The 12,187-nt window shown below is 38.7% G+C and overlaps 1 long non-coding RNA gene across 15 annotated transcripts in view; it reads left to right on the top strand.

Moving 5' to 3' along the window:
* Positions 1–12,187, top strand: part of LOC135281253 (uncharacterized) — a 38,552-nt gene that overhangs the window by 8,940 nt on the left and 17,425 nt on the right. For 10 of the 15 annotated variants that reach the window (XR_010347963.1, XR_010347962.1, XR_010347956.1 and 7 more), the window contains 6 exons: positions 244–421; positions 7,160–7,257; positions 8,382–8,496; positions 9,180–9,580; positions 10,226–10,440; positions 10,733–10,804. This is a non-coding gene — a long non-coding RNA (uncharacterized LOC135281253). The remainder of the gene's footprint in view (positions 1–243; positions 422–7,159; positions 7,258–8,381; positions 8,497–9,179; positions 9,581–10,225; positions 10,441–10,732; positions 10,805–12,187) is intronic. The other 5 variants (XR_010347954.1, XR_010347961.1, XR_010347957.1 and 2 more) reach the window with 5 other exon arrangements.

Here is a 12,187-nt window from a genome sequence, read left to right as displayed (position 1 = left end):
AGAGGGTGCCAAAGTAAGATTTTATTTTTCATACATATTTTTTGCTGATTGTCAAGGGAAGAAGAGGTTATGTGTTTATTTCAGCTTAAGTGCATGCTCTGAGCAGGGTCTGGTTGATGACATCCAGAGGTCCCTTTCAAAATAAAATTTTCTCTGATATATTAACAAGAGTGTCTGTATAAATGACAAATGTGCCTGTATGTATGAAACAAATTGAAAATATTTTTTTTAAAATCTTTGCAGACAACAATATGCACAAGTAGGGATATTGCAGGAATGTTTTGTTGCCTCCAGAAGAAGTTCTGCACTTGCACACTGATGTATGAGAACTCTTTACTGTGGCAGAACAGTTCATACAGCTCAGGGGCCTGGACAGGACTCACACAGGCCACGCTCCTTGGTAGAGCTCCCCACGCCTCTGGTAAGCTGAGCTGACTTCCATTCCTTGGTTCATTTAGCCTTTCAGGGTATTCCCAGGCCATCAGCTGTTTAGCAAAGCACATTATTGACACTCATCTGCTTTATTACTCCTTGGCCATGAAAGACACTTCTGCTCAACTTGCTGATGGGCTTTGCTAAACCCTTCCCTTGGGAGTTGATATCCATTACAAACCTTGCTTACAGAAGGACTTGGCACAGAGTGTGTGAGGCTGGAATCAAAGTTTTGGGATCACTTATCCTGGACTGGAGTGTGCATCTTGGAGACTGAAAGGATTTCTTCTTGTTTGTTTCTATTGAAATTCAGTAAAATGAAGTGGCTCTACTTATTTGAGACTTGCATGCATATGAATGTGCTACCCAACAGCAATGTGAAGGAGAGTATAACCTGCTGCCATGTGGCATAGTTCTAGAGGTGGTGTATGAATATGAAATTATTTCAATGATCTAAAGTTTCTTCTTTTTCCCCAGCATGTCAAGAAATAGAAGTATTACATGTGCTTAGAACTCTAATGTGATTATGTCTCCACAGGATACCAGGATTTAATGTGTTGCACAGAAACTTTGATATATAGTATTATACTCTTGCTTACTGTATTTGCAATGACTGTTGGGTCGAAATCTTAATCTGACTATAAAAATAACATATATTTCATTTTAATTTAAAAAAAGAGAAAAGTGTTCATTGATCATCATGAAAGAGGTATCACAGTCAATGAGGCACATTGTAGAAGCATAATTATTCAGATGATGATCTGGCATGTGCAGGAAGAATCTAACAAATTTATCAGTGTGTCTGAAGCAAGTTAATTTGGCTGCCTTAATCTATGTTCCATATAATCATAATGACAAAGAGAGTAACCCAGTTTAATTTTAATGCTCAAAAAGCCAAGAGAAATTGTCATTACTTGAAATTAAGAATAGTTCAAATCAGTGAGATAATATCAAAACAGGGCCCTGAAATATTATTCTAGCCTCATTTTTCCAGAGTCCAAAGTAGTGAAATCTCCCAGTAATTCTGTAATTTAGTTATGATCATAAGCACCCTTAAGTTGGATTAGAAGTGGAGTTCCGGATTAATGTCTCTTATTGCACCCCTTAGGCTGCTTCTTTTTTTCAATATTCAGTTCTGATAGCCCTGTATGCTGACAGTTCTTGTGTATACAAAGGAGAAAGCTATTTGGAGGGCAATGGTTAAGTTCATCCTAATGGATGGTTGTCAAAATTACTTTTCCCTGAGTTCTTGGCCTTTAATTCTCAGTGAACTCAGTGATACTACAGGTCAGTCTCTATTCAGATGAAAACCTCAGTGTCTAAACATGGGCATTTGAAAGCAGAAATGTATAAATATTTTTGAAATATTTAAATCTCTAAGCCAGCATTTGCTTTCAGAAGTGTCACCTTTCATATGCGGATCTGTTTTCTTCTCCCCTTGCAAAGTGAAAATAACCCAATCTTAAATAACAGCAGATACTACACTGTAGAACTTAAGTAACTGTAATCAGCAGACAAAATAACTTGCAGTTACTCACTTTGATTCTGTTCCTTTGCTCCACAGCACAAGGTGGTTACTGCAGTTCCTGACCATCTTAAAGACAGGATTCTGAGCCTGGGCAACTCTCCTGCTCCTTTCAGTGGAGCACTGAGGCTGCTGGAGCTTTCCAAGCCTGGCTCAGGCTGGCAGCTGTGTCAGGATGTGCAGTTCAGTAGCTCAGTCATCCAAGGTCCATAATATCCTCGTTGTTTGCCAGGACTTTTCCCTGCTTTGACTGAAGAACTCAAATGGAATGGAATCACAGAGAGTAGGAGGGATGGCTGGTGCTTAGTTGAATTTGAAAACCTGATCTGTTATTGACTGGGCCAGCATTAAGAAAATCAAGCATTTGTCAATGAGATTTAAAAAAAATAATTGTAAAAATACCTGGCAAATCTCCTTCTCCCTAAGGCAGGCTATCCTCTTCTGCCACTGGTGATCCCCAAATGTGCTACTAGGTACCCGATGTAGAGTACTAAAAGTGAGGGTAGTCTGTTTGTGTGTTTGAGAAATACTATAACAGACACAGAAGTTGAAAAACATTTACTGTAAATGTTCTGGACCAGCCAAATGGTTTTGTTGTCCTTTCTGAAACCACACATACACACTGTCCTCCAGAGGTGCTGCCCTATTTTCTCTCTTCAGCCCTCAGGTGGATGGAATTTGGGGAGACTGAGAGTACATTTGCTATTGGCACAGAAATAAATGTCAGGCTACAAATTCTTCCATTATATTTGAGAAAAAACTATTTTTCACCACAATGGTGGAAAAGCTTATGCAATTTCTCTTGTATGACTGAGATGTACTCTGTAACATAGAAATGTTAATGCTTCCTGCTGCTTTTAAAATCTGTGCCTCATTTTGACTGTGGGTTTCAGTCTTTTGAGCAAATGCTTCATTTTTTTTAAACTCACTCAATCACCCAAATTTCTTTAGTTGTATTATACCACCTAGAATGGAAAGAAAAGGAAATGTTGACTGAAAACTGCTGTCTGCTAGAGGTGAATTATCAGATCAACATTTCTTGAGACAAATGTTGTAAAGAGCTTCATAAAGATTTTTACAATTTGTAGCTCATTGGCAAGTTTAATCAATAATGGTGTGAAGGCTTTCAGCTGGGCCTGTCTGCAAAGATCATGGGGGCTGAACCAGTTGTCCCTGGAGTGTGTTGGGCTGCATGGCAAGGTTGAAGAGGCTGGCTGTGTGTTAAAGCACACTCTGGTATGGTTAAAAAATTGCATGTGTTTAACACAGATATGAAAAGCCCTTTTTTTCATGCTTTCTCCCTCCATGTGCACACAATTTCAAAAGAAATCTCCACTGCTCTTTGGACAGAGAGTGCTGTGGGCTGCTGGCAGAGCCATCAGGAGCACTGATCAGCCTCACACTTACTAATCCAGCCAGCTGATCAGTGTGCTTTATCAACTGCCTCCAGCTCTGGAGCTCTCTCAAGGGCAGGGACTCCTTTGTCTTTCAGGAGTTCAGCCTGTCATCCCAACAGATCATCTCTCTGTTTGCAGCAGAAGGCAGTAGGGGATCTGAACTGCTTTTCATATCTCAAAGCAGTATGTTGCTTGCTTTCTCCCAGTTTCCCTTGAAACAGCATCATCCAGCAGAAAGTGGAGAACCTGCTGCTGAGAGTGAAGGCAAAGGCATGTGATGAGTGCAAGCAGTTGGAAGCATCCCTCACTGGGAGGTTCTCTTTGTTAACACCCAGTGCAGTTATGTGTAAAGATGAGGGGGAGTTCTAATTATGCATTTTCTGAACATAAGATCATTGACAGCTAATCAGAAATTTCCAAACTTGTTTAGCATTCAAAGACACTTCATAACCAAATGTAAACTTCAAATTTACACCTTTATATCAAACCTTCTGTAGATTCTGTTTTCAGTGGCCTTTAATGAAAAACACACCAGCACTTCAGAGGATTTGAAATGCTGACTAGTTCCTTCTTGCTCTAATTCCTTTACAGTAAGCACAAGAGCTTTTAGAGAAGGTTCAACAATTCAATTCACTAATTAGACCTATATACATAAATATGTTCCTAGCATTTGATATGCCTTAGTTCAAAGTAGTAAAGTTCTAATTTAGAAGCAGTGTAAGGAAATACAATTGCTTCCACATGTTTTGTTTGAGGCTAAATATTAGATAATAAATTTACCAGTACCTTTGCTACTTTTAGAATGTGCCTGGTGAAATTTAATGTCCAGGAGCAGAGATGATGACAGGCTGACACTTCTGAACACAGCCCTTCCAAACAGTTTGATACCAGGTCAAGTCATGAAATTAGGATATTTTGGAGGATTATGAAGATTTTAATTTCCTTCCCCTTTGATGTCACTTAGAAGGGGGCTAACAATTCCAGCATATCCAAATGTTTTTGAATAATGTTTCTGAAGCCTTTTAGAGTCTTAATTTGAGTGAAATTTGGTTCTACTTTGCAAAGGCTGTAAGACTATTCAAACACATAAGGCTTTTTTACTAAAAAGCTTTCTTTGCTAAATAGTTATTTTTATCAAGACTTTTAATCTATTAAAATGCATTAGTCACATGTCTTGTTCAGTACTCCATACTGAAATATTACCTGCTCAGGGCTGAGGTGATAAAAAGGTGCAATGCACATATTCTAAGTACATTAGTTGCTGTCATGGAACCAGTTTGCAGGCAGAGTTCAGTCAAGGAAAGATCTGTTTCAGGGAAAAAAATCTACCTGTCTATCCTTTCTTCTTCTTGCATCTTTATTAAGCCTCTGAATGTGGAGATCCAGCTGGACAATTTCCCTGTCTATTTCTGAGCCTAGGTGTTAATTTAAAATAATTGTATTGAATTTAAGTTGTCATAATTAGTGTCTGAATTCACAAGAACCTCACCTTACCCTGTTCCCTCTGTGATGCTTCAGTGTCTCACCCCATAAAAAAACCCTGTGCACAGTTGGAGGCCCTTTCTGCAGTGAAACCACTGGACATAATTTAGTTTTCTGGCAGTATTAAAGTAATGAGTCAAAGATGAGCATAAATGTTGAAGAAAAGGTACTGAGTTCCCCAGCTGAGAAATAAATGGTACTGATGGATGTGTTCTATATTTGCAAGGGTTTTATTGTGTTGAAGAATGCAGTTTCTAAGGTGTTTTTGTTTTAGCTGGCTGTTCTTGTTAACTCAGAGATTTCACAATGAAGCCATTTTCCACCCCTAACCTGGAAAACACTGATGTTTTTAAGAAAATGAGTCATTACAATTTCTTTAGGTGAACTCTTTCCTATGGCCTTGTATGAGGCTACTTCAGTGTTTTCCTGCAGAGAAGACAGCTCATGTCTACAGCCCCACATGGGCTGATGGGTCAGTGCAGAATAATAAAGATGTAATTGCATTCATCCATAAATTCAGCAAAATAATTAAAAATCCTCAAGTTTTGGATTTTTAAAATTAGTAACATTTGGAAATATTTTGCTTAGATGTTTAGAGTTACTTCTACAAATTCATTCCTTGTTGCACTAATATAGAAACTTCTTGTAATGGAGTTTTCTAGCATTGATATAAAGAAGAAAAAGAGATTAATATCTGAGAACAAAGCTATAAGACTGTATTGAGACACCCCAGAAAGAAATACATAAGATATTATATCCTTATACAATATAAGTATATTGCAGCAATTCATGTTTTACTTGTTTAATGTATATAAAAAACTTCAAAAGAAAATTGCAAACATTAAGCAAACTGTAAGTTCAGAAGGTAAGAAATAAACCTTATTATTAATTAGGTATTACGCTAAAGATTTGTATGCTTAATGACACTTCTAGAACTATCAGGATACAGTCCTAATGATATTCTATATTTTTCAGGGTAAGAAGTAATTTATATATCTTAAAATATATTAAATTAAAAATTTGTTAAAATTAAAAATTGATCAGATAAAATAATTCCAAATAATTCCCTTCATGTTTATTATTTTGTAACATGCATAATATTCACCAGTTAGTCTGTGGTGTGTTGGAAGTACTAATGCTACTACTGAGAGTGAACTATGAACTGGATAATTTTTTAATATTATGCTGAAAAATTCAGAGTGTTGCCATCAAGCATCAGTTTGATCTCTGTCTCATTAACAGACCTTACTTAAAATGCCATTCATTCACAGTTCATGGGAGGAATAATTAAATATCCTTTGTGTAGTGGTAGTTGAAATGGTAAAAACCACAAGTGAGCTGAGTGGGAAGATCAGTAAGAATTTAGAGTGTACCTGGGAGATGAAAGCTTGCCCTGAATGTGTGCCTGAAGCTCTGGCTTTGCTCATCTTTGAGACAGAGAGTGACAACAGCCAGAGGAGAATGAGAGAAGTCAGCAGTAGTAATGAAAGGATGATCTCCCCAGGAGAAATGGGGAACCTTTCCAGTGTTAATAGACAATTTTACTGCAAAGAAATGCTTGGGTTGAACAGTTTCTCATGCTAAAGCACCCAACTAATTCCAATACTGGCTTGAACTTTACTTAAAAATCAAGAAGTCAACTCCTGTGGCCATGGTTAAGGGAGACTTGGCTGTAGAGCTGGAGTCTGAGCCTCTGTCAGATCTCCATGTGTGTCGTTGCCTGCTTTACAGCCAGCTATGGTTTTGCTGCTCAGCCTCTGCCAGGCTATGTCCTAATTTCAAAACAATATCTTCACTATGTTTCAGTCCCTAAGGGCAATAGCTACACCAGATTTAATTAAAACTGGGAATGCTAATCAGCAGGTCCTCCTGTAACTGAGAGATTTCTCACTGTCCCAAAGTTAAGTGGCTTTTGCCTCCTACATTGTGGGAAACACTGAAACAATGCTGCTGGGTGACAGGTCCCAAAGTCTGCAGTGCCAACATTCCTTACCTGAAACTTGGGAACAGCAGCAGGTTCATTCAGGGACAGTCTGCCTTCAGATACAGTGGAGAGGTTGCATAATTGAATTCTGTAACAAATCCCCTTTCTACATTTGCAAATCATAAAACAACACTGAGACTTTTACTAATGAATATGTGTAAAGAAATAAAAAGAACCTTGAGTAACTTTATGCCCCTTCTCTGCACTGAACTGGATGACAATTATACATTATTTCAGATTTCTGTTCAAGGCTCAGAGACCTTGATTAGCCAGACTGCCCTAACCAGGGCAGGCACCTCTCTGGTCCCTGTGATCTGTGCAAGTGGATTTTCTCCCCAGGGTGTGCAGTAGAGGAGCACAGGTGGAAGTAGAAGCACACTGGAAGTAGGAAATGTCCTGAAGTTCAGCAAATGCAACTAATCATTGAAGTCAACAAGGTGAACAATTATTTAATTTGCTGCTTTAAAGAAAGAGAGGGGGGAAGTGAGGAAGGGGGAATCAGGTAGAAATAGTAAGCAATAAATGTACATGCTTAAATTTTCACTGCTGTAGTGTTGTGTAAGAGTGCAGAAATTTCATGGGTTTTACTTTACTTCCACAGGAAGTTTTGTGTTTGTATTTAATTTCTGGGAACCCAAGGGCAAAGCAAAGCAATTAACATGTTGAAGACTTAAAAATAAACTTCAGAAGCTTCAAGTAAAATACCTTTAGCTGATTAGTGTTACAATGCATCTTTAATGAGAAATAAATGAGGATTGCATTGTTTCTTAGGATAAGGAGAGTTGCTAGATATCTGCATTGATAATAGAGGGCTTAGGAATAACGTGTAAGCTATTTTTCTAGAAGAAAAATAGGAAAATTCTACATGGCCTAGTGTACAGATAAGAAAAACAGTGAGACAAATAGATCTGTACAAGTTCTTTCCGTAAAAAGCTTATTGCAAAGTGAATTTTAACGTAATTGCTGCTTTTTGCATTGTTTAGACTCACCCCTTGATATGTATCCACATTTCTCTATTTTTGTCCAACAGTTAGTTTTTCTTTAACTCTGATTTTACTACAAACTGATTTATATAAAAAGTGCAGGCTGTAAAACATAGAACTAATTTTAAATGACCCACATATAAAGTATTACCTCCTCTTGTACCCACAGCAAACAAAATTCTACGGAAAACAAGGCTCAGAAATAGACTTTACAAAATATTTCTTTACAGTTATTCTGTCATGGCTGTGTACCAAATAAAGGGAATATGAAAAGTCCTTTGATTGGGAAGATTGGCAGCATCTATGTTTCTAAATAAAATGATTTTTAAATATGCATGAATTTATTGTTAAGTTGCTGCACAGTAAAAAGGAATGCTGTTCTCTGAACAATAATTGCTCTGTCTCAGCTCTCAAATTGGGTCATAGTGAACAGACAGAATGCTCTGGTATTTCTTTTACCTTGCTTTCTTGGAAAAGTGATTGAAACTGTAATCCTTACTGCATTGAGGTGGTATACTGATAAAAAACAGTGTTTTTCATGAATGATAAATCCTCTTCTTTTGTTCTGTTTTTGACAGTGTTGTATTGTAGAATGCCTTAAAGAACAATATGAAACTCTGCAGTCTCAACAAAATATGCTGCAATGCACTGAATGAGTACAGCAATCCCAGTCATTGCTGGAGTTTATTTCAGGTAATAAACACTTCACCTTCTGTCTGGGACTGTGGTAAAATGAAATAAGTTTGAATGATGAATATTACACCATTTTACAGTCATCATATGTCTAAATATACTAAATAACTTTCTAAATATCCCCAAGAAGCACTGAGGGTGGCGTGGAGGTGACAATACTGTTCTATAAAGCTCATGTGCTACATCACTTCTCTCCAGTTGTATCTCCAATTGCTCCAACAATTAAATACATTGGGAGGAGCTTTGTAAAAAGTTGTAGCTGTTACCTTGTGAGCCAGAGCAGGAATGCTGTGAATCAGCCAGGCCTTTTTACTGGAATATGTGCACACTGAAAAAGGTACCATGGAATCCTGAAGAATCTCTGCCTGGTGTGAATAGTGACCACCAGGGCAGCTGGGGAGCCTTCCTCTAAGGGACACATAAATGTATATTAACAACATTATACAGTTGGTATTTATGTTTTTGATAAGAGTGAAAATGTATTGATGTTGAATTGCTGTGAGATCCAGCACAGGCAGAGGAGTAAACAGTCTGCAGGAGTGTCCCCAAGTCCTCCAGAGTGTCAGGAGAGGATGGTGCCAGCTTCAGGCAGGGCGGGGAGCCAGTAGCTCTTGATGGGTTGTTTCCCACTTCTGTTTAATTTCTCACCCATATCTTCATCTTCTGATTTCACGGGGTGACAGCTTCTGCATCAGTCACAGCACAGGATGAATCCCCGGCTGCAGTTCCCTGTCTCCAGCTACAGTCTCTGGTTGGCCGGAGTGGGAAAGCAACTTTCACACAGCTGAAGCAAAGTAAGGTGACCCTACCTTCTCCTCCTTGGCTAAGACACAGCAAGACTTAGAATTAATAAAAGGGTGAGACTTAGCTCAGCTCAGGCTTTGTAGAAAAGTGACAGAAGATTCACTGTCTTTGTGCTGTGCTCTTCCAGCAGCCTCGGCTCCAGTACTTGCAGGGCAAGAACCACGTTGTGCTGCAGTAATTTTATCTGTGTCTCACAAGTATCCAAACACAGTCACTGCTGTCCTACCTGGAGTGCTTGTGACATGACTCAGGAAATCCCTGGACAGGCAGCTTGCCTTGTGTAGGTTTGTTAGAGCAGTATGAGCTACCTTTCTGTATTGCTGTTTTTATATAAGGTGAGAAAGATTTGAATCCAGATAATGCCATTACTGTTTAATTTAAAAGGCCAAATTTTGGTTTTTAACAATGCTAGACCTTTCTAAGCAATGTTTCAGAAAGATAAGGATATATTTAGAAGATGGATGTTTCAATTTCTGGCTGCCCAAAAGTGACATAACAACATTATAAATTTAAATAGGATGACGATTTAATGGGTCTCCTAGAGGAAAAAAAAAGGTGTTTATTAGTAGAAATGTACTAAACTATCTGCATTTGACAAAGTGCTAATGGAGAAAATTACTTCTAGAGAAACAAATGAAAATGTCAATTAAAAAAAAGTAATGGCTCCCTAAGTTGTGGGTTGTAGTTTTGCTTTTGGAGTTTTTTTTTTCCTGAAGAGAAGTGCTGGGTGTGTTTTCTGCATTGTTTGAAAAGCTTTTGATTTGTCTGTGTTGCCTCAGTTCTGTGAACATTAGGGGGTTTTCTGGGGATGCCCCTTCTGTATCTGCTGCTGTACAGTTGTATTTCATTTAGGCTGGAAGCCAGTTTAATAGGCTGGTCTAATGCTTTTTCTCTATTATATGTTTTTGTTTTGCTCTTTATTTAGGGGTTATTTTCCAATGAAGTGTCCACAAGCAGAGTGCCTGCAGCCTAAACCACCTGGCTTTGCACTTCCGTATGTTCCAGGGATGTGGTGCCTCCCATGTCAGCAGAGACATTACTGGTAAATGCAGAACATTAATGAAGTGGAAATTCCCTCTTTACAATTTTCTGATGCCAATCAGCTTTTCTCCCTGGTGACTGGGAATCCTGAGATGCCAGGTAATGTCAGGGTTTGCTAGGCAGGCACACTGGGAACTGCTGGGTGGGTGCCCTTGCTCTAAAGGAGAATGCTGTGTTCAGCTGGAGTCTGCACAGAAAGGCTCAGGGAGGGCATGGAGAGAAGCAGCTTTTTCCCAGTGTTAAGCAGTGACACGATGAGTGAGCCTGCAGTGACACACCCACTTGTGCCATGACACACGTGGGCACCTGGGCCCTGTGAAACAGTGAAATGTTTTACTGCTGCTGTTTGATTTGCTTACATTAGATGTGTCTTCAATTATTTGTCTCACAGCAGAACAAAACCAGCTATTTGAGGATAATGTCTGGGAAAACCAGACACCAGGAACCAAGCAGCTGAGCTGAGGTAAGAAAGGAATCAAGCAGTGACCATGGCATAGGCTGTCTGCAAATAGGGGTGGCAGGGGAGACTTTACTTCTGCCAGTGTAAAATGTGATTTTTAATGAGACATCAGGTGTTTCATTTCTGTCTCTAATCTCTAGGAGCTGAATACTGTAGCTCTATAAAAATATTCCCTCTATTAAAACCGGCAAGATGAGATGCTGGACTCAAATGCACTAAAGGCAAGCAGTAGGCAAACAGTGTACTCATGTCTTAATGACTTTTAGGAAAGATTCAGAAATCGTGTGTTCTTAAATTTCTTGCTTGAAGTTGGCAAACCAGGATTTCTCTCAAAGACTTTGTTTTCAGTCATTTGCTTCATGTTCATAGGTCTCCCCCTCAGACTGTACTTAATTCTAGTAGTATTTGGTCACCTTCACAGGTTCCTCTGCTGTTCTAATGTGAATTTTTCTCATTTAATAAGAGACATTGAAGTTTATCTCATCCTTTTAGCAGCCTAAGAGAACCAAAATGAACTGTAGTCACTTGATGTATTTTAATCTCTGTCCAGACTCTTGAGCCCACAGCAACATGAGGACTCCATTGCTCTCTTGTTTCATCAGCACTTTGAACTTTCAGTGACATCTTGCTTTAAAGGCAGTCATATGCTGACACTGACAGAGAGTTACAATTACCAACCCTGCTGGAGGTACCAAAATAATGTCCTCAACATCAAAAGATGTTGTTTTAAATTATAATTAGGGTCTCCATGGGTGAATTGTTTCATAATTTACCATATTTTATTTTTCTTGACATAAACAAGATGAGGCATAGTGACAGCAAGGACCTCTGCCATTTCAAATTAGTTAAAGCATCAGTATCAATTCTTAACTAGCTAATTACACTAAGAAAAGTGAGGAAACACAATTTGTCATTTATGCTGGTAAAAAACCACATTCTCAACTTATTGTTGTAACTTTTTACTACATACAGGAATGTCCAGCCACAAACTATGGTTAAATATCCTTCCCATGATGGTATTATATAGCTACAAAATGTTCTCTCATTTTCCACATGCTACTGAAAATAAGACTGCAGAAACATTTAGCCAAGCAAAAGCAGCTGGAGAATAAAAGCAAAATCACTTCCCTTCTGTCTGAACCCAACATTACCTCTGCTCAAGCTGCTGCCACAGGGCTGCAGTCCCCAGGTGGCCCTGTCCAGCTGCAGGTACAGCCACTTGCTGCAAGGCAATGCTGCAAAGGTGATTTTATAGCCTCAGCAGTTCCATAAATCAGGCTTGAAGGAGACTCCTTGATAAACTGTTGTGACTAAAACGTAATTAAACTGACTCTTTAGCAGAGCATTTCATACCTTTCACCATATTTAAATACCTGTAATACCCTC

The sequence above is a fragment of the Passer domesticus genome, chromosome 15 (assembly GCF_036417665.1).
Source record: "Passer domesticus isolate bPasDom1 chromosome 15, bPasDom1.hap1, whole genome shotgun sequence".
Lineage (NCBI taxonomy): Eukaryota > Metazoa > Chordata > Aves > Passeriformes > Passeridae > Passer > Passer domesticus.
Note: the sequence above shows the minus strand (reverse complement) of the source record. Positions and strands in the feature narration are given on the sequence as shown.